The sequence below is a fragment of the Cervus canadensis genome, chromosome 26 (assembly GCF_019320065.1).
Source record: "Cervus canadensis isolate Bull #8, Minnesota chromosome 26, ASM1932006v1, whole genome shotgun sequence".
Lineage (NCBI taxonomy): Eukaryota > Metazoa > Chordata > Mammalia > Artiodactyla > Cervidae > Cervus > Cervus canadensis.
The window spans coordinates 36,972,619-36,997,627 of NC_057411.1; the positions used below are offsets into that span (position 1 = coordinate 36,972,619).

General features: G+C 39.3%; 1 protein-coding gene and 1 pseudogene across 5 annotated transcripts in view; one reads left to right on the forward strand and one right to left on the reverse strand.

Annotated features, from left to right (window-relative positions):
• ARHGAP24 (Rho GTPase activating protein 24) overlaps positions 1 to 25,009 on the forward strand; it is a 539,270-nt gene that overhangs the window by 360,175 nt on the left and 154,086 nt on the right. The window contains exon 1 of one of the 5 annotated variants that reach the window (XM_043448570.1): positions 11,269 to 11,749. The exons of 3 other annotated variants lie outside the window; for them this stretch is intronic. The gene's annotated coding sequence lies outside the window, so the exon portion shown is untranslated. Of the gene's footprint in view, positions 1 to 11,268; positions 11,750 to 25,009 lie in introns of those variants that run through there. One more of the 5 variants, XM_043448569.1, reaches the window with a different exon arrangement.
• Positions 6,019 to 6,144, reverse strand: LOC122428523 (annotated as a pseudogene).

Genomic DNA, 25,009 nt, shown 5'->3' on the forward strand with positions numbered 1-25,009 from the left:
TCCAGGCAAGAATACTGGAATGGGTTGCCATTTCCTTCTCTAGGAGTTAGCCTAGTTGGGTTGCTATGTAAATCAGAAAAAGAGACATTTAAGACCACCACAAAGGTGATTGGTTTTATCATCAAAAGAGCCTCAGTTGGATGTCAGCAGATCCCTTTTTCTTTCTAAAATTATGACCTTAGCATTGACAACTTTGTGAGAAAGTGAAAACTAGTTTAAGTGATTTATAACTTTTCATTAGAGAGAAGTAGGACTCCTGTTTTAGGTTCCTTCCTTATGCTGAGTCCTCTTCCTCCTCCGTGAAATCTTTCTTTTGGTTGTTTTCTTCTCTCCAGCTGGTTAACATTTATTGACCCCCTGTTGAGGGAGAGGTGTTTATTACCTCCACTATTGCCTGTGCCTACTTTTTTTATCCTCGTCTTCCCCTCCTTTTCAAAAATGTCACAATAGCCTCATCATAACAGATTGTTGCTATAAAGATTTCTTTTTTGTTGTTGTTTTAATGGGAGATGTCATGGGACATGCGAAGGGTAGTAGTTATCAGAAGAAATATTTTGACAACTGCCATTTAGCCAATTTGAAAAGCTTCATGGAAATGCTTATGACTTCAGTTTGTCTGCATCATTTGTTTATTTTTTGCTTTATGAATGACTGTTAGTATGAACTGAAAGGTTTGTAATAGACCTTTATATTGTGTTATTATTTATATTTGCCTAGCAGTAAAAGCCATGGAGCTCATTTTAAAATCAACAAAAATCCAACACCAAATTCATAAAATTAAGTACAAATTAACATCTGATGGGAACTCCTTCGATTCTCAGTTTACATGACATCTCAGCATCCGTTGTCTGATTGGACTGTCATTAGACAGGTAAGGAAATTGAGACCTGGAGAGGGAAAGTTATGTGCCCAGGTTTTCAGTCAACAAGTAGCAGAGTTCCTCGGCCTCCCATTCCAGTTCTCTTTCTACCAGTCAAGGACACCTCTCCATTTGCTGCTAATTCTTGGTGGTGCTAAGATTCTTCTTATTTCTCTAGTTTCCCTTGTCAAAATTTGCCATTGTGGAGACAAGAAAAGTGAATAAGAAAAAGATGTCAGTGCAAAATTATACCAGTGTTAGTCCTTCTATTTTATATGCTTCTAATGTGTTTTATTGTAGGCTAATAGGATGAAACTCCTGCCTCATGTTTAAGTATAATTCCTTAAAAATGCTCTGTTGATATAGTTCAATGTAATAAAGCAAATTTACATATGACTAACAAATTTGTTTTCGCTGTTATAATGTACTCTATTGTTTCTAGATTAAATAATATGGAAATTATGTGAACATATTGAATGAATATCAAGATACAATTTTAAAGCAACTATTAAAATGTAAAATGTGAATAAATTTAAATACGTCTGTTACTGTGAAGAAGTGATTGATGAATTGCAACATGGAAACAATGGCTGTTCTCTTCCGTCATTAATTTTAACCATATTTTTCATATTGCAAGATGTTCTTTGAGACCTTCAAAGGATTCACACATGGAATTTATCAAATAAAAATTGCAGTGGTTTCTTTGGGTGACATAGATGTATGGTAGCCAGAATGTATAAGAAGTCACTTAGAACTTATCCTCATGTATAAATGAAACAGGGGATCAGCACCAGCTTGTATCTAATGTTTTATTGGGATAAATGTCTGTCCTTGTTCTATGGATAAAAATAAGGCTGGTTACAAAATTTGTACAAACAACTTGAACCATCAGAATACAAAAAATTGATACATGGATTAAAGTATCCAAAATAATTTATAACAAATACTGGTAAATATGCTTATTCACTCACATTCTGTCCCCAAAAGAGGTACTTTAAAATTAATATATGCTAATTTTTTGCCATCAGAAGACAGCTCCCAATTAGATTAGACTTTTTAACATAGTGATCTTTTTTCTTAGAAATTCATTCTAAGGCTTTGAAAAACGAAATCTACAGAAAAACAAAAATATTCCTAGTAGTGAGTAGTATAATTTACTAAAAAAAAAAAAAAAAACCTGAAAACTAAGTTTATGCCTCCAAATAGAGTAACATACAAATAACCTGTGTTATACCATGCAAAAGAATATTACTCAGACATTGAAAACAGCAAATGAAATAATAATTTTATTCATATATTTTACAATTTGAAAGTGTTTTGCTTTTTTTTTTGCAGTATCTCATTTGATGATTCTTGATACAAGGAAAATGCTTATAAAATATTCAAAGTGAAATAGTATTTAAAAATTTATAGATGAACTATGACAATAACAACATAAAATGCTACAAATGAATAAAGATTAGAATGTGTGTGTATGCATTATGTAGATAGATAGTCGATAGATACACACATACAGTATATAGTTGAGGGAGCTATATATATCATTTTCTTTAATATTAAGATATTTAATTTAAACAAAAACTTGTTCTAAATTTTAAACAGAAAACAAAATCTGATTATTCCTCTTGAATAGATTAAACTAAAATACATTGTCTTTTTCCATGATAGAATAGAATCCATAAAACAGATCTTTTACTCTAATGTCTATATGAATGAGTAAATCATGTTTCTCAAATTTTTAGCCAACCAAGATGAAATTCAGTCCATGATATTAGTTCAGTCCATAAATATATAATTTATGTGTATTCAAACTTTTTTTAGCTTCCAAAAATGACCCTGGAGTTCTAATAGTATCCCAACTAAAGAGTAGGAATAATGCAAACACACAGGTTTGTTTAGTCAGAGTCCAAACAGAGATATAAATAAGTGGAAGAATTTACTGTTTTCCTTAAAATCTGTTGGAGATTGTTGTTTTGTGAATATCACACTTTTATATTTTTGATCCTCTAGCTCAGCAATATCTGAAGAGCATAGTGCACTCTCGGTTTTATTTGCATTGACTTTTTGTTTAAAGAGCAAAATCCACCCCTTGAAATACAGCCCTGCTTAGCTAATGAACCTGTTTCTCCTTATGAGCATGTTAGAAAAATTTTATTCAATTTAAAAAGGAAAACATATGGCTATGACTTCACTATTGGAAATTTAAATGCTCAATATACATGCATTTGGTATTTCTATTTCTCCAGTCCTTCAAATATTATTTAAGCAGACAAACACACAAATAAAACACTAATGGGTGAATGAATTTTAACCTGAGTCCAAGTACTCCTGATTGGCCTCAAGACCTTTATGCTCAACACAGCTGGTCCCAAGAAACACATCAGTTGAGGACCTGCGTCTGCCATTTGATTAACAGGCTGATGTTTGTTCATTTTCTTGTAACCCTGAGTTCTCTACCAGCTGGTTCCTAGTTAGGTCAGAAGATACATAGAACACAAACAAAAGTGCAAGAAGGGCCCATGTGACTTCAGCAATACAGTCTCTCCCTTAGGCACCCTGCTTGCTGCTGCTGACAAGTGCAGTCGTGTCCTACTCTTTGCAACTCCATGGACTGTAGTCCACAGGCTCCTCTGTCCATGGGATTTTTCCAGGCAAGAAAACTGGAGTGAGTTGAGGCACCCTGGTTACCCCCAAATAAATTTATGTTGACTTTACAGAACAGAGCTCTGTAAAATATGCACTAAAGCAAGCTCTTTTTTTAGAAGACAATAGATTTTCTTGATTGTATATACTGTTAGTTCATCATTCCCCTTTTAGGAATAAGTAGGGGTTCTCTACTTATTCCTAAAGATATTACTTTGCAAACAAAGGTCTGTATAGTCAAAGTTATGGTTTTTCCAGTGGTCATGTATGGATGTGAGAGTTGGGCCATAAAGAATGCTGAGTGCTGAAGGATTGATGCTTTTGAACTGCGGTGTTGAAAAAACTCTTGAGGGTCCCTTGGACTGCAAGGAGGTCAAACCAGTCAATCCTAAAGGAAATCAATCCTGAATACTCATTGGAAGGACTGATGCTGAAGCTGAAGCTCCACTAATTTGGCCACCTGATGTGAAGAACTGACTCATTGGAAAAGCCCCTGGTGCTGGGAAAGGCTGAAGGCAGGCAGAGAAGGGGACAGAGGGTGAAATAGTTGGATGGCATCACCAATTCAAAGGACATGAGTTTGAGCAAGCTTTAAGAGATGGTGAAGGACAGGGAAGCCTGGCATGCTGCAGTCCATGAAGTTACAAAGAGTTGGACACGACTGAGCAATTGAACAACAAAGGGGTTCCCTGATGGCTCAGACGGTAAAGAATCTGCCTGCATTGAAGGAGGCCTGGGTTCGATCCTTGGGTTGGGAAGATCCCCTGGAGGGCATGGCAACCCACTCAAGTATTCTTTACTGGAGAACCCCCATGGACAGAGGAGCCTGGCAGTCCATGGGGTTGCAAAGAGTCGGACATGACTCAGTGACTCTGCACAGCACAGTTATTCAAAAACTCTGATCATGTATTCATGAGTACTTAGATGTACACCATGTTTTTTCTCTCTGTATGTACACATAGACACAATACAGCTGGTAAGAGAAATGATAATAACAGGTCTAAAGACTGAATGTTTCCACTTGCAGATATTATCAACATGGGTGAGTTAGTTCTGAAATTTTTTTTTTTCAAAAATGATTCCCAAATATTATGATCTAGAGTTATTGGTTTCTCTTTTTCTTCTTTTTTCCATCTTCCTTTCTTTTTACTATATGGTAGTAATGATCATTGCAGAATATTTAGAAAAAAGGTCAAAAATAAAATTGTTCCTGTTGTCTCACTGCTGTTAACGTTGCTGTTTAGTCGCTAAGTCATGTCCAACTCTTTGTGACCCCATGGACTGTAGCCTGCCAGGTTCCTCTGTCTGTCGGATTCTCTAGGCAAGAATACTGGAGTTAGTTGCCATTTCCTTATCCAGGGAATCTTCCTGACCCAGGGATTGAACCCAAGTCTCCTGCACTAGCAGACGGATTCTTTACCACTGAGCCTCCTTGGAAGCCTCTCCATGTATAGAGGAACCCGGTGAGCTAGAATCCATGGGTCCCAAAAAGTTGGACATGACTGAGTGACTAACAGTTTCACTTTCAAGGGACAATGACACTGATGTTTTGCAGGTTTTACCCTCAAGGACCTACTTAGTAGAAAACAAAAGTAACCAGGTCCCAGAGGGTCCCAGTCTTCCAAAAGGAGCCCTTACTGAAGGATGTTGGTGGAACAGCATCTGAGGCTACAATCACCTAGCCCAGGTTGCTAGGTGACTGAAAGCTTTTCCTCAGACCATCTGACTATAATGGCCTGTCACACTGTACGTGGGTGACAATTATATTGCAAGACTATATTTTTATGAAAATTTCAAATATGTCCAATACTCCTGATTGCACATTTTAAAGCAACTTTAAATACCCAGAAATTCCTTTCCCTGTGTTCACAAAATGATAATCTTCAGAATTTTTTCCCTCCTAATTTATACTCCTAAGTATTTTTTTCTAAAACCACTTGAACGTATTTAGGAAAACTTTCAGTAAAATCAAAACAGTGATTATTTACAGCATAGAGTAGAGAGACATGAACAGAAACATCTTTTTGCCTTCAGGAGAAAAATGTCTTCAATACAAAACAAAATTATGTTTCAAGAAACATTAAATTTTTACTGCTCAGGAAGTGTTCAGTTTCAGGATTTTGACTGTATATACATTAAGAGACCTGAAATATGTATCTTTAAGCATCCACATAAAATGATTGACAATCTAAAAGCTTACGCATTTCAGATTACTTTAAATTTTTCCCAAATGACCTTCAATGTTTTAACAATATTTGCTCTCCATCGCTAATAATAGTTATTATCATGAGAAGTTGTTTCTAAAGCCCAAGAAAAGGAATTAAATCGAAGGGAGTGGCAGGGGAAAATGTGTTAGAAAAATAGTTTTTCTCATTAGATTACAAACTAGAAACAACCGAATTCTACTCATTTAGGAACCCAGTTCCACCCTACATGGAAAGATTCTAAGAATTGCAGGCTGCTGCTGCTACTGCTGCTAAGTCGCTTCAGTCACGTCCGACTCTGTGCGACCCCATAGACGGCAGCCCACCAGGCTCCCCCGTCCCCAGGATTCTCCGATCCAAGTACTAACCAGGCCCGACCCTGCTTAGCTTCCGAGATCAGACGAGATCGGGCGCGTTCAGGGTGGTATGGCCGTAGACCCCGGGATTCTCCAGGCAAGAACACTGGAGTGGGTTGCCATTTCCTTCTCCAATGCATGAAAGTGAAAAGTGAAAGTGAAGTCGCTCAGTCGTGTCTCACTCTTAGCGACCCCATGGACTGCAGCCTACTAGGCTCCTCCGTCCATGGGATTTTCCAGGCAAGAGTACTGGAGTGGGTTGCCATTGCCTTCTCCAAAGAATTGCAGGCTAGACCTCCTTTAATATCTGTGTGAAGTTAAATACTGCCAGTAGGACACATCAGGAAGGTATCATCATTAGGAAAGGGAGCAAGAACCAAGCAGAAAACCAAATCATCTTATTTGTTCTTTTACCCACTGCAAGTATTGGCCCATGCTTCCTAATGCTTTCTTTATACACTTGAACTTTAATACAAGTTTCTTTTCATTTGTTGTTGTTGTTATTCAGTTGCTCAGTCATGTTTGACTCTTTTGACCCCATGGACTGCAGCATGCCAGTCCCTGTCCTTCACCATCTCCTGGAGTTTGCTCAGACTCATGCTTATTGAGTCAGTGATACCATCCAAACATTTCATCCTGTTTTATCCCCTTCTCCTCCGGCCTTCAATCTTTCCCAGCAGCAGAGTCTTTTCTAATGAGATGGCTCTTTGCCTCAAGTGGCCAAAGTATTGAAGTTTCAGCTTCAGGCTCAGCATCAGTCCTTCCAAAGAATGTTCAAGGTTGATTTCCTTTAGGACTGACTGGTTTGATCTTTCAGACCAAGGGACTCTCAAGAGTCTTCCCCAGCACCACATTTTGAAAGCATCAATTCTTTGGAACTCAGCCTTTTTTTATGGTATTACATGATTTGAAATCAGGATCTCAAAATGAAGTTTCTGAGACAAAGAAAGAGAGGGTGCAACGTGCTCTTCTGTATTTTCTTCTATGAAATTACACGCTGGAAAACACTAGCTGAACTGTTTGAAAAACCAAGTGCTTTAATGGGACAGTATAACAATGTGCAGAAAATACCAGAAATGATGTTTCCTTTTTCATTATTTTTGATTTGAGAGATAATTGAAAACTTTGCCAGTAGATTTTTATTTCATTGAAAGATCACTGCAGTAGTTTCTAATTTTAAAAAATAATAATAATAATTCTGACATGGTTATGTTTTATCCTTTCTTCAGAATTAAAATGAGTTTAAGAATAAGAGAAAGCAGCTTTTCACTTAGCTATATAGTGGTTTTATTGGTAAAGAATCTGCCTGCAAGGCAGGAGACCCAGGTTCAGCCCCTGGGACAGGAAGTTACCCTGGAGAAGAAAATGGCAACTCACTCCAGGATTCTTGCCAGGGAAATCCCATGGACAGAGGAACCTGGCAGGCTACAGTCCATGGGTCACAAGAATCGGACACGACTTTAGCAACTAAACCACCACCACCATATATGTCATCATAGGCTTCTCTATAGGGTAACTTTTTTTTTACTTGCTCTTTAGTTAAATATGGTGCCATAGAACAAGAGGGTTGTAGTGAGTGTCAAAATGTGTATTCTGAGCAAAAATAGCAATAAAATGAATGCCAAATAGCTGAAGGCCTTTTACTTTCTTTTGTGTGAGCTGATTGGCTATTCAGGATGATGCTAGTGCTTTTGTTTTTTTTATTCAGAATTTAAACTGAAAAAATATTACAATTCCTGTTTTTATTCTTTTTCTCTATTTATTTTGACTTATTACTAATCAGTGGCCCAGTTATATTTATCTCTTTAAAGAAAATATCTGCAACACACTGATTCTAGCTCCAAGATTTTGAAATTTAGTTTTCTTGTTAAGGCTAGATTTGGCGAGGATGAAGAGGCTGGTTTTATGAAGTGATGTTGGATGGTGCTGTTTGCAGATGAGAGTATTAAAAGCAGAGGCAAAGTATCATCAGCCAGTGGCATTCTCGGAGAAGATTGTAAAAATATGGGAAAGGGAGATTGAAGGCAGGGACAATTACCCTATGTGAAGGATTTGGTGTGAATTGCCCTGCTGGCTTGCAGACATAATTTCAAGGTTTCTCCCTCAGCTGGCAATGCCACTTAAAATGAGGAGAGCAGAAATACATACCATGCAGGGCTGCATTTCAGGCTCTGCTTCTAGCATTCCAATAAAACTGGTAGAAAGAACCTGGTGTTTTATTAATATTCTCAGACTCAGGGAACTGAAAATTGTGACTCTTGATAAAGTACTCCAAACTGTAGTTGAAAAAAATGCCTTATCTGCTACATTTAAGGGTAAGAGATTGCCTTGTTCCCTTGTGGGCATTTCTAAGGATCTTGTAATTTAAGCAAATTAAAATAAAACAATACTCGTGAAAAATGGAGTGGTAGTTACTATATAGAAACACTCTAAACTCGCATCTTCAGAATATACTGTGTAGCTTATGCATGGGTGCTCAGTTGCTCAGTCATGTCTGACTCTGCAACCCCATGGACTGTAGCCTGCCAGGCTCCTCTGTCCATGGAATTCTCCAGGTAAGAATACTGGAGTGGGTTGCCATTTCCTTCTCCAGAGGATCTTCCCAACCCAGGGATCAAACCCACATCTGCATTGGCAGGCAGATTCTTTACCCCTGCAACTGGGAACTCTACTTAACATTGTGGGGACCTAAATGGGAAGGAAGTCCAAACGGGAGAGGATGTGTGTATATGTATGGCTGATTCATTTTGCTGTACAGTAGAAATTGACACAACATTGTAAAGCTACTATACACCAATAAAAATTAATTAAAATAAACACATACTCTGTTCCTTTCTGTAAAACAATAGACATTCATCTTCAGCTTGAAGACAGGCCAAATACATTAAAAAAAAAAAAAAGAATTATAGGCACGTATTAACAAAAACTATTATTTTTTGTCTGTATCCTACATCAACTTCCTTGTTAAAAAAAAACAAAAGCAAAACTTTTTCTAAACATTTCTGTGCTCTTTATAAAAGCTAACTTGCCTGGCAAATATTCGCAAGGTTTTGTGGTAATTGCATTCTTGTCTTCTCTACTCCCTCTATTTATAAAGCACATTTTATTTCTGTTCTTCTTTTGAGAAAGTTATAAATCAACAGATTTCCTCCAAGTTCAAGGCCAGGCAGACTGTGATTGTAGTTCAAGCCCCACCACTCACCAGTAACAGTGTGCAGGCAAATTCTTCTCATTGATAAAATGGGATAGAATGGCATCATCCACTCAATGGACTTGAGTTTAAGCAAACTCTGGGAGATAGTGAAGGACAGGGAAGCCTGGCGTGCTGCAATCCATGGGGTCATGAAGAGTCGGACCCAACTGATCGACTGAACAACAGCAATACAGTGGAAATAACACCAATTACCTCATAACATCTACAAGGATTAACTGAGAGAACATTCATGAAGCCCCCAGCCCTGTGTGTCTCAGGAGACAGGTGTTCATAGGTTAACTCCTCTCCTGTTTCCCATTGGTCTGCTTCCTTTACCCGCCCTCAACCTATTTCCAAATAATGCATACATAATTGTAGGAACATTAGCATGAATGGCCTGATGTATTTGTTACTGAATTAACTCAGCAGTGAACTTGGCATTCTCTCCCCAAACTTTCCCCTTCACTAATCCTCCTGGGCAACATCCTTAAACACAGTCTTACTCCTAGACACCAGAAACCGTGAAACCAGTCATGCACGAGAGCATTTTCTACCAGGCTTTCAGCTGGTCTCATTTGTCCTTAAAGACCAGACAGAGGTTATGTTGTTCACAGTGGGCTGACTCTGGCCATGTGGTCACTGCCGTCAAGATCCGCCACCAGGAGGACAGCAGTTCAATAAAATCTTGAACTCTATTTATAGCCCACTTGAAACAAACACTCTCCCATGAAGCCTGAGGAGTCCTCTTTGAGTACACAGAAAGTAATTCACTAGTCCCAGTACCAAACTAGGGCAACAGAAGGGTGGAAAATGCAGTAAGTACATTTTTTTTTTCTAGCCCTCTACAGTTTATAAAGCATTTGCTCCCACATGCTGTCTCATTTCATCTTCATATTGACCCAGCAGGGAGCCAAAGCAGACGTTGGCAGTAAATCCCCATTTTATAGATTTTAAACCCACTGTTTAGGAGGTTAGATGAGTTGCTCATGTTACATGGTTGGAGAAGGAGGAGAGAGGAAAGTGGTTAAAAAGTAAGAATGGTTTCCTGTTAATGCGATCAATCTAATCTTCAGTGAATAATGGTTTACCTGTAAGAATAAAAAAAGAAACCACAACAAAGAGAAATAATGTTTTATCATGTTTTGGCAAGCTTAAAAACTGTTTCTTCTCCATTTTGGATAGGAAAACCAAAATAAGATAAATAAAAACCTGCTGTATAGAGCAGGGTGCTCAGCTCAGTCGGTGTTCTATGATAATCTAGATGGGTGGGATGGGGTGGAATGCGGGGATGGGCCACAAGTGAGGAGATATATATATATATATATGTAGGTACACATATACCTGGTTCGTTTGGTTATACAACACTATAAGGCAACTGTACCCCAATTAAAAAAAAAAAAAACTTAGACTTTACAGGGAAACGTTTATAAACATGTTTGTATCTGCCTAGAACATCTACATGCAGAATGATTATATTTTAGGCCAGAAACGCCTTTCTGAAATCTCTCCAAATTAAAATGTGCATCAGTCAAGACTAATCTTGAAAAAGATGGCAAGCATTTTTATGAGACGTTTTAGTTGATTTTGCCAGTCATCTCTGAAATAGATATATCTTTACTGTCTTTTTAATATGGGGGATTTACATAATTCAAATATGTGTCCCCAGAGCAAGACTTCATTAATGGGAATTAGTTTATGGAGCAGAAATGATTTTATTCTGAAAAGAATTATTTTATTTTGATTTTGGCAAGGACTTTAATTTTCTAAGATCTTTCTTTAAGCTTGTTAACCGCAGAGAGTCAGATATGACTTAGTGACTGGGGAACAGCCACGTGAAAAGGGCATACAAAAAACTTTTTATCTTGAAAAGGATGTCTGATCTATTAGAATAGCTGCAGTGAAGTCCGTGTGTGTGTATGTGTGTGTGTGTGTGTGTGGACACACACACACAGATAAAGAGAGGGAAGGGGGAGAGAGAGAGATTATTCAAGAGTGCCTCTGGCTTAGCAGATTGGCAGTGAGCCATTTGGGGCTTCTCAGATTTACTGCTTCTCTGACTATTGTTGCAGCTCTGATTTATGGAGTTCAAAATCTCTTGAAAAGCAAGGTGTCTTAAGTTTACAGTATTTCCTTGATGGTCCCGCCCTTTCCCCTGTTCATTCCTTTTGCCCCCCGTTCACCTTGCATTGACCTTGCACGACTCAGCATTTTTACCTGAGCTCAGTAGCCGGGGAACCTGCTAGTGCTGGGGCAAGGGCAGCGGTTGGTTTCCATTCCTGCGTGATGGAGTCATGGGAGAAACTGTCGGGAAGCAACAGAGGGTAGGACCCGAGCGGCGGCAGGGCTGAACTGTGCTAAGCGGCTCCGGACGGAGCAGCTGGCTCCGTCTCCCAGCCTGCGAGCGCAGCCTGCATTTGTCACTGACCACTGAAGTGTGTGTTTGTGCAAGGTGAGAACTGGGTGCTTTCTCACTACTCTGGAGACAACTTGCCAGGTATTGCTGTCGATTGTGTTTGCTCACTCGGGGAGGTTTCTGTCACTGCAAATTCAGGACCTAGACTGTGTGTGGTTTTATTTATTGTTTTCTGTCGTGATCCATTCAGCGCTGCACGGTGCCCGAATTATGGCAACAGATTGGACGAACTGCTGTTCTTACCCTGCAGTGTGATCAGTTTGGTGCCGTTTGCGTGGATTCTTTCATTGATCGCTGCTGCCAAATGATAGAGCTGTTCATAGACGGGATTCCAGCGCTGATCTGAAAGCGTGTGAAAACTGCTTCCGATAGAAATCTGGATTGCTGTTTTTTGGAGTACTTGCTGGGGTGTATTCTTTGCTCATATTTTAATGGGTGAAACTTTGGAGAGAGCAGAGTGCCTTAGGGTCTGATCTGGTGATAAAAGTAACATGGGAGTTTTCTGTGTTTTTGCTTGTGGAAATGAAAACTTATGCTTGGCTAATGGTGTGTGTGTGTGGTGGGGGGAGGGTATAATTTTTAAAAAAGGAACCGAGAATCAAAAGAAAAATAAATTTTACTTGGCTATATTTTGATGTACTTATTAATTTAATCAGCTCCTAAAGCTTTTGTTATCAGCATATTTTAAATTTTGGAACTTTGCATTTTGTGTGCACAAGGACAATACAACTGCAGTGTGTGTTTGTGAAGGCATGTGGGGACGTGGAGTATGTGCTTACTAGGAATAAAACAGGAATCCAAAACGTACCCTTGGCTAAGCTGACAGGCCTTAATACTGCACCAGTTTTGTGTGTTAGCTACTTAACGGACTTACGCAAGATGTAAAGGAGATACAGTGTATTATTATATCTAAATAAATATACAGGAGATTTGTATTAATAAAACACATGCTCTAAAAAAGAAAGCTCTTGGGAATTGGGTAGTAAAAATAGGATGAGCAAAAGTTTGAAAAGCTATCAAATTTTACAGGGAGAGGAAAATAACACGTTAAAATGAGGAATAAGCGCAATGGGATATAAAAAGTACTTCAACTGCTCAAATGTATAAGTCTAATGACAGAACAATAGCATATTTAAGGAAATTCAGAGTGTGCAGAAATGAAGCCCAGAGCAAAATTTCTTAATAAGACATGGTTTCAACCTACCTGTGGAATATACTTATTCGTCTTCATCAAGTTGAGTTCTGTTGCCTAGATTGATAAAATTAGAATTTGTTTAAAAAATACAGATTTAAAAATTGTTTCTAAAATTTCTTTTCATTTGGGTAGACTTAGAAAGCTAATAATGTAACATAAGATGTATTAAAATGCAGTAGACATTGAATTGTTCAAAACAATTAACAAACAATATACAATATGAAAATTTTTTGTCCCACTTTTGAATTATGTCAGTTTAGAAAGACACTGATCTTCTAAACTAGGATGTCAGCTGTTGCTACATACACTTGAACTGCTGAGCCCCATGGATCCACTCTTCATGATTTCTTGCTTTTAGGCTTCATTACAACACTGTGGAATGGTGAGCAGAAAACACTTGAATCTAACATTGTCATGCTTTCTATGAGTTTAGGACAGAAATATTTTCATCTGATAGATATGAAACTTGAGGTGTACAAAAAATTCATGATTAGTTGGCCTTTCCATCTTAGAATCTGTACTATTAATACCTTGACTTTTTGGCTGCCTCCATCTAAAATTTGACTGCTTCTTTAAAAGGGTGTAACATAACATTATCACCAGGGCTGAAAAGAGGTAGTGGACAACCTCTTATCATTGTTTTACAAACACAAGAGTATCCATGACTCTATGATGGTGCTGGTTGTGGTTTAGTTGCTAAGTTCTGTCTGACTCATGTGACTCCATAGACAATAGCCTGCTAGGCTCCTCTGTCCATGGGATTTCCCAGGCAACTGGAGTGGGTTGCCATTTCCTTTTTCAGGGGATCTTCCCAATACAGGGATTGAACCTGTGTCTCCTGTGTCTCCTGCATTGGAGGCAGATTCTTTACCGCTGAGCCACCAGAGAAGTCCTGTCTCTATGATGAATGCAGTCTGATATGTTTGAATGTGGTGTGTCCATCTGTCCCCATCTGTCCTTGCACCTTAGAAACTTTGTCATCTCTTGATGAACCACAATCAGTGTAAGCAGCCAAGAAATGCCTTAAATAGTGTTCACATTTATTCTTTAGATAACTAGCTTACCATAGCATACAAAGAGGTTTAAAAAGATTTAGAGATTATAGGTACTGACCTCAAAGCACATGCTAGTCTGTGCAAACACATTTATGTCTATGCAATTAAGGACTCCTAGTTAAAGGAAAAGATTAGGCTTTATTTATGTATTTGATGATTATCTCTATTTTTTTCTTTTAAAGCTTAATTTTCTTAACATGCTGTATTCTCTCTTCCTGTCTTCTTTTAGCTTTATACTTGATTCTAGACTTTAAACTTGGTAAATCCTTAATTTACTGAACCTGCTTTCTTTTGACCTACACTAAATCTCTTCTTCTTGGGTAAGAAAGCAATTTATGACTTACCTCCTGGAGGAAGACCCACCTCCCTGAGATCAAGAGACAACTACTCCCTCTCTGAGCAGGAAATGTGATGGTGACTGGGAAAGAATGGACTGATAAATGGCTCTCAGGCCGACAATGACCATGTCTATCTCACTTAGTGTTTCTGCTATTCATGCTCTTAGCCATCTAGTCTGCTGTTAGGCTTTGAAACCTTCATCAAGAAATGTTTGCACATAGCACCATAGTTACCCTGTCACAAAGACTCTTCCTAAGTTGAGATTAAATATGATTTGTTGTGTATGGGATTGGTTTAAAGTAGCATCGGTTGTCTTTTTTACCTTAAAGTGAAGTTGCTCAGTCGTGTCCGACTCTGCGACCACATGGACTGTAGCCTACCAGGCTCCTTCATCCATGGAATTTTCCAGGCAAGAGTACTGGGGTGGGTTGCCATTGCCTTCTCAAAGGATCTCCCTGACTTGGGGATCAAACCCTTGTCTCCCATATTGCGGACAGATGCTTTACTATCTGAGCCACCAGCTTAGCATTAAGGTAATTAAGTTCTATTTTGCCTATTAATTCCTCATGAAGTACTGTACATTCAGGTGAAGCCATGAGCATTCACACAACTTTTAATTATTATTTCAAGATTCCCTAAAGTAGGCTCAGATTGTTTCTGGACAAGAAACATGGACGGCAGGGTGTATGATCTGTTTTTCTGGTAGATGTCCCCCTGAGGCTATAGAGTGCCCAGATGATCTCTGGACTGCTTAGTGGACCCCTGGGCTGCAAGAAGCTGGCAGCTGCTGCAGGGGCAGGTGGCTGCAGGCAGCTCTCCACTGGAGACTGTGATGAAAACATTTCTGCAAGTCTTCTCAAGAGGTCTGCCTCATCTGTCTTCAATCCAGTGTGTCTTCTAAGTAAACAGGATGGATAGAGTCTGGTTGCTAGCAGGTGGGCCCAGATCATGACAGGCCTCCACACAAAATGCATCTCCATGTTTTTTACACATTTTTACAACCAGTATAAGTCCTGTTTTTACAACCCTTAAATTATTTCTACTTGTGCATGCTTAAGTTACTTTAGTCGTGTCTGACTCTTTGTGGCCCCATGGACTGTAGGGGCCCATGGACTTCTCTGCCCATGGGATTCTTCAGGGAAGAATACTGGAGTGGGTTGCCGTGGCCTCCTTCAAGGGACCTTCCCAACTCAGGGATCAAACCTAAGTCTCTGACGTCTCCTGCATTGGCAGAGGGGTTCTTTATCACTAGGGCCAACTGGGAAGCCCCATTGGGCAGGCTTTAAACCTGGCCCCAATGTTTAACCAGTCCCCTCCAAGAGCTACCCTCTACCACACAAAACAAATAATTTTTAAGAAATACTAACAGCCAATTAAGCTCTTTACATTTTAATAGCCAAATAATTTTCATCCACATATAATTTGAATAGTCACTTCAAGAGAATAAAATTACAATTTCCAGATATCTCTAAAGGCCAAGAAACCATCACCAAAAAATTATTGCAGAGTTTCCTGTTATAAACATTTTGGATCATAAGGGAATGTTCAAGAATTCTATTCCAACACTCCAAAGTCAATAAAAAGTGACTCTTAGATGTTCTTTTGTGATGGAGTATTTTCAAGATCAGCCTGCTTAGACATGTATTTTATGATAAAGTATAAAACACACTAGAGCCTGTCCCTTCTCTCACTCCTGTTCTCCTGTAGAATGGGATTTTGCTTATTGAATAACTCTTAACAGAACACATCAATGTGTTAAGAGGAATTATCTTGTAGCCATAAGGAAGTATCTCCTTTTCTTTATAAGTTAATATAAGAACTCAACTTTAAAATGTAGGCTTTGGAGACTTCCCTGGGAGTCCAGGAGTTAAGATTCTGTTTCCAATGTACGGGGCAAGTTTTCAATCCCTGATCGGGAAACTAAGATCCTACATGCCATGTGGCATGGTCAAAAATTTAAAAACAAAACTAAATAAAGATTTTAAAAATTAAAGAAATAATTAAAATGTTGGGTTTATTATTATTTAGATATAGAGTGAGAACAACAGATGAGGGATGGTTACCATTGCAAAGACAGTGTGCTACTCACTTTCAGAAGGCTGGACACATCGTGTCTTGAAGCCCTGGGGTTGGTCAGAAGGCAGAGAAAGAGGAAAGCATGAGCAAGAGCCTTTATTTTGCTTCCCTTGGGGAAGAATACATACTTTGGCCACCTGATGCGGCGAGCTGACTCATTTGAGAAGACCCTGCTGCTGGGAAAGATTGATGGCATGAAGAGAAGGGGATGACAGAGGATGAGATGGTTGGATGGCATCACCGGCTCAATGGACATGAGTTTGGGTAAACTTCAGGAGTTGGTGATGGACAGGGAGGCCTGGCTTGCTGTGGCTCATGGGGTCACAAAGAGTCGGACACGACTGAGCGACTGAACTGAACTGAGCTGGGGAAGAATAGACAAAGTAGGGTAAGCAGGCTTAGTCTTGGGTTGTTGGAATAATTTCAGCCGTCTCTGGGGCATAGAGAGTCTCTAGTTGTCTATGTACCTGGTCCTAAGATGCCTATGGCAAACGGATATTAGCCCAGAGTATGAGTGCCTTGTGAAAGTCAGATAAAGGACCTGATTGGGATCAGGGCTCAGAATTGATTTATTTGCATAAAAAGGCATGCTCTGGGTTAGTCTTTCCTATTTTTAGGAATCGGCTTGCCCTGGAAGGGCAACAAAGCCCGGATGCCAAAACATTTGAAATACAGAAAATTGACGTCACCACAGAGCACTGAGTAAGTGCCCTGTGCTATACAGTAGGTTCTTATTAGTTATCTATTTTATGCATGGTAGAGTATATGTCAATCCCAATCTCCCAATTCATTCCATCTCCCATTTCCCCACTTGGTGTTCAAACGTTTGTGCTCTATGTCTGTGTCTCTATTTCTACTCTGCAAATAGGTTCCTCTGTACCATTTTCCTAGAATCCAGATAGGAAATCCGAAAAAGAGTGTATACGTGTATACATGTAGCTGATTCACTTTGCTGTGCAAGCAGAATCTAGCTCAACGTTGTAAAGCAACTATACTCCAGTAAAAAAAAAAAAAAAATTAAAGAAATACAGAAAGTTAAAAGGCATTACTAGTGCAAACTAACACACCCAAACAGAAATAGATTGATTACTTAGTATCATTTTGCCAAATTTGGTATTTACCTGGTTAGTCCCCTATGGACAACAGTCTCTTGACATGAAATGTGCCTCTTCATCAATTCCAGGACCTCTGCCAGTAAACTCCAGAAAGGTTTTGGTTCAGTTGGTTTTGTTTTTTAAATTCAAGAGCGAAATCCTCTTTATTGAAAAACTAGGCGCATTTCACTTGTCCTACACAGCTGTATGTTATTCGAGTTAGAGTCTGACAGTAAATGCTTCCACATTAGAGTTGTGTTAAAATCCTTAAATAGGCTGTAATTATTAAAGAAAGTTTAACTTTGTACACTCACCGTTCACCTTTGGTTGGAGCCAACTCCTGGCACACACAAGTTAATAAATAATTGCTCAATGGATAAATAAATGATTCAGTCACCAGAGCTCAGTAGCAGAATTTTCTTCAGATTCCCTAAGAGCCTTTTGCATTGTTTCCAGTATGATTTTCATAATAAGGAAATAAGGAAAAAAGAGCAAATTACGTTGATTATTCTGCTCAAACAAAAGCTGAGTCTCTTGTCACTTAAAAATATCCGTAACAGGCCATGCTAGTATAAACAAACATAAAATGTGGTAAGGGACATATATAAATTGAGTAACAATTCTGTTTCAGCTGAACTGGCAAAACTGTCATTCATAATGCCCTACTCCATGAGTCAGCAGTAATGCACAGAGGGATCAAGAACATGTAGCAGATGAATAGGATAGATAATTTATCAAATTAGGATAGACCAACATGTGCGAAAAATAACCTGTAATCAAGGAAGACGACGCCTTAGAAATGTGGCATTTTCCCTCCTCATATTTCTATTTTGTCATTTTTAAACATAAAGGAAACGAGAAAGCATACATACGGTGTTTTAGTGGAAGGAGAATTTTCTTCCTCTCCGTATTTAGTGTCTCCATTCCAGTTACTGGAATTTCCCATGGGAATTTATTGTGTAATAAATATGGAACTTCGAAACGGTGGGGGAAGAATGACTGAGTTGATAACAGGTATTGGCACTACTGGCTTCCCAGGTGGCGCAGTGGTAAAGAACCCGCCTGCCAAATGCAGGAGATGCAAGAGACGTGGGTTCGATCCCTGGGTTGGGAAGATCCCCTGGAGTAGGAAATGGCAACCCACTCCAGTACTCTTGCCTGGGAAATCTCACAGAGGAGCTTGGCGAGCTACAGTCCAGGGGGTTGCAGAGAGGAACTGTGCACAATTGGTTACAAGATGGCCATCTGAGAAAAGGGGAAGGGGGTGATCTGTTCCCCCAAAATAAATTCTAGAGGAATCGAAGATTTAGACGTAAAATATGAAACTACATGCAAAGAGAAGAAGGCTTTGGTGTACTGATTCGCTCAGAGAAGATGCTACACCGACCGAATCGCTAAGCAGCCATGAGAGTAGAAATGACATCCTGCTGCTTGAGACGTGCCTAGGCTTGGTGGTAATCGCGGCGGTGACAGCAGAAGGGAGGTGTTCTAAGTGGTCCTTCTCCACACACTGCCCCATCATTCTCTGTGTCTTTCAGGCACCAAAGATCCTGAGATGAAGGGAAGCAAAGAAAGGGATACGTGTAAATCACTAATTTCTTGTTTTCATTCCAAAGCAGATGCTCTGTGTTTTATCCTGGGACTAGACCAGTATCGGGAAAAAATTACAGACTGATTTCTTGCTCTGAACTCTCCTGATTCCCAAATCTGACATGTGACTGAGGCCTCAAAGTGGCTTCACTATCTCTGGTATCGGCAGGCTTCTCATCTGTGATTTCCATGGGGTGACAAGGGAGCAAAACATTGTCAGCTGTGCCCCGGCCCTTCTGAGCTGTTGTCAGACTAGACTGAACCAACTCCAAAGGCTCTCAAGGGGCATGTGTTTGCTAAGAGCAGAAGAGCTTCGGGTGGAAAGCTTTTCCTTTAGGGTCTGAGGCTTCTTTCTTCTTTGTCACTTCCTTTTCCTCTAATTCCTTCCTCGATCCTGAATTCCCCACCTCCCCTGACCTCCCATAACGCCGCACACCATCCTCTGACCTGGATGAAAGAAACACTTACATCATTCACGCTAGGTCTCTCAGACTGGCAGGCTGTTTGGAGCAGTGTGCAGTGGTCCTAGCAACAGATTAAGACACACTCACAGCACTTCAAAAGCCTGCAGACATTGAAAAATCACAGAGGACTACCTAGTTATATTTGGAACTTCTGCTTTGTGGGTTTTGTATTAGCTAAGAAACCCGGGGAAGTTTTTAAACTTTTTTTTGGATTTATTTTTAATAGGAACTTGGAAGGTATAACACTTTTCTAAAACAGTCGTGTTGAATTTAGCCGAGGTGCTGAGAATGAAGGTCAACCGCATCTATGCTGAGATTTTTAAGTAGGGCATATAAAGTTCACTAGCAGTCACAAGAAGGTGATTTTAATTATCAGGAATATTTTATATTCATTAAGAACGCAGGCACTAGGGGCTGTTAAACCTGTTTTTAAATCCATGAACAAGTTGTTTTACTGTGGGAAAGTTGTTTAACCTTTTAAGCTTCAGTTTGTAACATCTCTGACGTTAGCATACATTACAAATTTTAAAGTTAAAATGATAAAATATGTATGTAGACTTGTCTTTTGGTGGGAGAAATCATTAAAAAGCTAATCAATATAGATGTGAAAGGAGATAGTTTAGCAAATATAATTGCCACAGTTTTGTGGAGGAGTGAGTTTTTTTTTTTTCAGATCAAGCAAATGCTCAAAGTTGGGAAAAGTTGTCAGGGAGAATAAGAAAAAAAAATAATGAGAAATAAAAGATGGTAAATCTAACTATACCAGAAGGAAGATCTGACTATCATTATATGTAACCTTCTTCCATGAGTCTTAACACTATGTCTTAGAGAAAGTGCTTATTTGTGCTTGAAGAAGGAAGTAAAAAAGGAAAAAATGAGACCATAACCATAATAGTGGAGAGAGCTGGATGGTTGTAAAAAGAATGCTTAAAAACATCCTCAAGATATCCTGTCTGAAATACAGTGTTAGATTTGTCTGTAAGGCTAAAACAACAGCAATCCAGAACAGGTATGTTAGTTACACAGTATGTTCTTTATTACTCTGTAAGTGGAGGGGGTGAGAAACCAGCATTCTTTGAACATGCAAAGGAAAGACACACCTGTTAAATCAGAGACAAAGAAACCTGTGAAGTCAGCATGGTTTCTGGTAGAAGTCAAGAGGTGAACCCAGAGCCCAAACTGGAAAGACCATTAATCTTAAAGAAATGTCCAAATGGGCGGAGGACCTCAACATAGAGAAGCTGTAGGCGTCTGGCGAGGGGCAAAGATTTATTATCTCTTGCTTTGCTTTATTTAGTTTCCCCAGGCCTTGCCCATTAAATGCCAATAACTCCCCCCATTTCTTGTGAAAACTCAAACACTCCTACACTTTTCCATACACCCCTTCAGGGAGTGGTACCACCCCCAGTTGGGAACCACAGAGAGCATAAAAAATGAGATGAACTATATTCAGAAATGGCTAAGTACCAAAATCAAGAACTTCCCACCCTTGACTTTCACAGACCTTGGAAACCTGTGTTTTACTCTTTTCAAATGAATGCAAAGATCTTGAGTAATGTGTCATTTTGCTGAGGAATGTATTTGAATCATGTTTGGAGTGAGACCGTTTTGTCCAGACCCATCATTTAGCTACTGAGTAAGATCAGTTTACCCTATTCTTTCCTACACCTTTCATATAAAAATCTATATGGATTGTTCTTTCTACTTGTATTCACTGCAAACTTAGTAACTTTCATAGTGTGATTTAAAAACAAAAATAGAACAGCTTTGTTTCATTGCAGAAAAGTGGCTTCAAAAAAAAAAAAAAGCACTTTGTAGGGCTTCTAATGAAGCACAATGTGAAGAGGTAGAAACAAATGGGAATTCATAGACAAGGGCAATTTTGAATAAATGATGGAGTTCAAACTTGGTAGTACCGATGATCTATGTAAAAAAGAGTCCACCAGATGTGCTAAGTAGCAACATCAACAACAACAACAAAATGATGTGTAAAACCATTTCAGTGCCTATAATTTATCTTAGGTCTATGCATATAGGATTATTAAAGGGCCACTCCAAGTTTCATTTTCTGAAGGAAATTACTCTATATGAGCATTTGAGAATTTAGAGATTCACAACTCTCTGAGGCTATGTCCTTTGAGTTTTAGGTGGTGGTAGTGATAAAGAACCCGCTTGCCAATGCAGGAGACAAAAGAGATGCGGGTTTGATCCCTCAGTGGGGAAGATCCCCTGGAGAAGTGCATAGCAATCCACTCTAGTTTTTTTTTTTTTGCCTGGAGAATCCCATGGAAGCCTGGGAAGCCTGGCAGGTCACAGTCCATGGGGTCGCAGAGTCGGATATGACTATAGCAACTTAGCACGCACACGAGGGGAACTAACCCAGACAGTAGATTTAACCTGTTCCGTGATTAACACCTACAACGACTCTAGGGCCAGTCCAAGCGTTTGTCTTAGGCAAACTTGAGAAACACGACCTCCTCCTCTGTGTTACCTTATCTGTATGTGGAATGTCGCCCTCACATTCTTGACATTGTACTAAGTTTAGTGGTGTACTGAAATGGTTCATAGTGCCAGAGAGGAGAAAGGTGTCAGGGAAAAGCTGTTAATACTAATCTGTACTACTTTCCTAAGGCTACCATAACAAAATTCCACAACTTGGGTGGCTTAAACAGAAATGTACTGTCTCACACTTTAAGAGGCCGGAAGTCTAAAATCAAGGTGCTGGCAGGTCAATGCTCTTTTTGAAGACTACTGGGAATGGATCTGTTCCAGGCCTCTCTCCTTAGCTTGTAGATAACCCATCTTATCCTTGTGTCTTTACATCATCTTCCTTCTGTGAGTCTCTGTCTCTGGGTTCAAGGTTCTCCTCTTTATAAGGACACCAGTCATATTAGATGAGGGCCTACTCTACTGACTTAATTATCTCTGTAGAGACCCTTTCTATTTCCAAATAAGTTTACATTTTCTGAGATACCAGGGGTTAGAGCTTCATCATTTCTTATTTTAGGAGGTAGGCACAGTTCAACTCATAACTTTGGCTCGAGTGAGGTGATGACAAGGGACTTCCTCGCTGGTTCAGTGGCTGAAACTCTGTGCTCCCAAAGAAGGGGCCCCAGGTTCGATCCCTGTTCAGGGAACTGAAACCACATGCTGCAACTGAGTTTCCATGCCATGACTAAAAGATTCCATGTGCCACAACTAAGATCTGGTGCAGCCAAATAAACAAATAAAAAATTAGAAAACCAGGGAGAATTCAGAGAGTGGGACTGGCTGTTTTATTATGTCAGTGCTGTTCAACGTGTGGTCAATGGATTAGCAGCATCAGTATCACCTCAGAGCTGGTTAGGAATACAGAACCTTCAGCCTTATCTAAGGGTCTGCTGAATCAAACTCTGCCTCTTTACCTAAAACCCCATGTTTGATTTATGCAGTAAAGTTTGAGAGGAGCAAGTCTAGCTCATAGAATAGAAGAACAGCCTGCAAATGCCAAGAAGGAGAAGAAAAAAGAATAATGTTTATATGCAGAAACCCCATTAATATGTGTACTCAGCAAGTATAGGCCATTATTCCAGCACAGCCATGGCAATTAATTTTAAAGGGAATGTTGATCTCTGGGGATATCTTTAGGAGTTAAACTTCAATTATCATTAATTTACTGCATTGTAGCTTTTCCCTGGAGAAGGCAATGGCAACCCACTCCAGTACTCTTGCCTGGAAAATCCCATGGATGGAGGAGCCTGGTAGGCTGCAGTCCATGGGGTCACGAAGAGTCGGACACTGACTGAGTGACTTCACTTTCACTTTTCACTTTCATGCATTGGAGAAGAAAATGGCAACTTGCCTGGAGAATCCCAGGGACGGCGGAGCCTGGTGGGCTGCTGTCTATGGGGTCGCATGGAGTCGGACACGATTGACGTGGCTTAGTAGCAGCAGCAGCAGCTTATCCCTTAAGAGTAAACTCAGAAGATCACTATATACAGAGAGTGCTCATATGTTTTCTCCTATATGTCCTTTGCTTGTATACATTGCTTTTTTTCTGCCAACTGGTCTATAGTTTAAGTTGACTCAGCTAGCTGAGTCATACAACTTAATGCTGAAATAAGGTCCATTGAGGGGGAGAAAAAAAAAGCTCCTAGTATTGGGGAAAAGGTATTTGGGCCTGTGATCTTTTAGGCACATTTCCTTTCGTCCATATGCCAAAAAAATGCTGTCTATATCTCACCTCTTTGTCACTCATTCCACACCCGCTCCATTCACCTGCCATCTCTGTTCACCTGTTGCCTTCATCCTTCACATGAGGATGCACCTTGGATGTGTCTGCTCTTCCTCCCCTTGCATCTGCCTCTGACTGAACTGAGTTCCTTATTTTTATTTTTTTGCTGATGTTCTGGTCTGAATACAGTTCTAATGAAAAAACATAGGTCAGCTGCCACAACCTGAGTATTGTCGATAGCATTCTCATGAACAACTAATTGCCTTAGATGACTGCTAATAAATGCGTGTACATGCTCAGTCATGTCGGACTGTTTGTGATTCCATGGCCTGTAGCCTGCCAGACTCTTCTGTCGATGCAATTCTCCAGACAAGAACCCTGGAGTGGGTTGCCATTTCCTACTCCAGGGGAATCTTCCCGACCCAGGGATCAAATCTGTGTCTCCATCTCCTGTGTCTCCTGCATTGACCGGTGGGTTCTTTACCGCTTTGGCACCTGGGAAGCAATACATGTTTGATATATATACTTAATTCCAGAGGAAAGGGGAAACACACAAGGGCGATGAAATAGTAGCTACACCCACAGCTTTGGGTAATTGTAATGAAACAGAATGAACTCAACAGAAATAGTCACACAAATTATCTTTAAACATGAAAAACAGCAATTTGTAAACTGGTATTACTTAACATAGTTCTTGCTTTCAAGTACCTTTCTCAGAGAGGAAAGTGTCTATATTAATTAGAATTTGAATATCAGAGGATAGAGATTTTCTAGTGGTTCACACGTTTTATCCATATTTTCTTAAATTTGAATCCCTGATAACAGTTCACACAGAATTTCTTTATCACTACAGATAAAGCATTAAAATATACATATCTCTGATTATAATTCTAACATTTTTTGAGAATAAAATAATTCCAATCTGTTGACCAAAGCAGATGCAAAATAAATGCTAATTTAACTGAAACTAACTTGGAAGGTATAAAGTACCTTTCTTAAGAGATCTGTGTCTGGCTGAGGGAAAAAAAAAATAAGAAAAAGCAAAAATGAAAAACACATGACAGAATAAACAGAAGTAAACTTTGATTAAAAAAAAATTACTTAGGAAAACTAATGTTAAGTTAAAAAGTACTCAAGGGATATGGGGAATCATTTTAAATTGAATCTAGAATGACGGTCAAGAGAATATTTTCATTCAATAGGGTCTGTTTCTGTATGATCAGTACAGTATGCATTATTAAAATTTAGTGTCTCATGATGAAAAACACTCTCATGAAACTGTGACTATAGAAGTATAAGTAGCTGATGTGTCCAT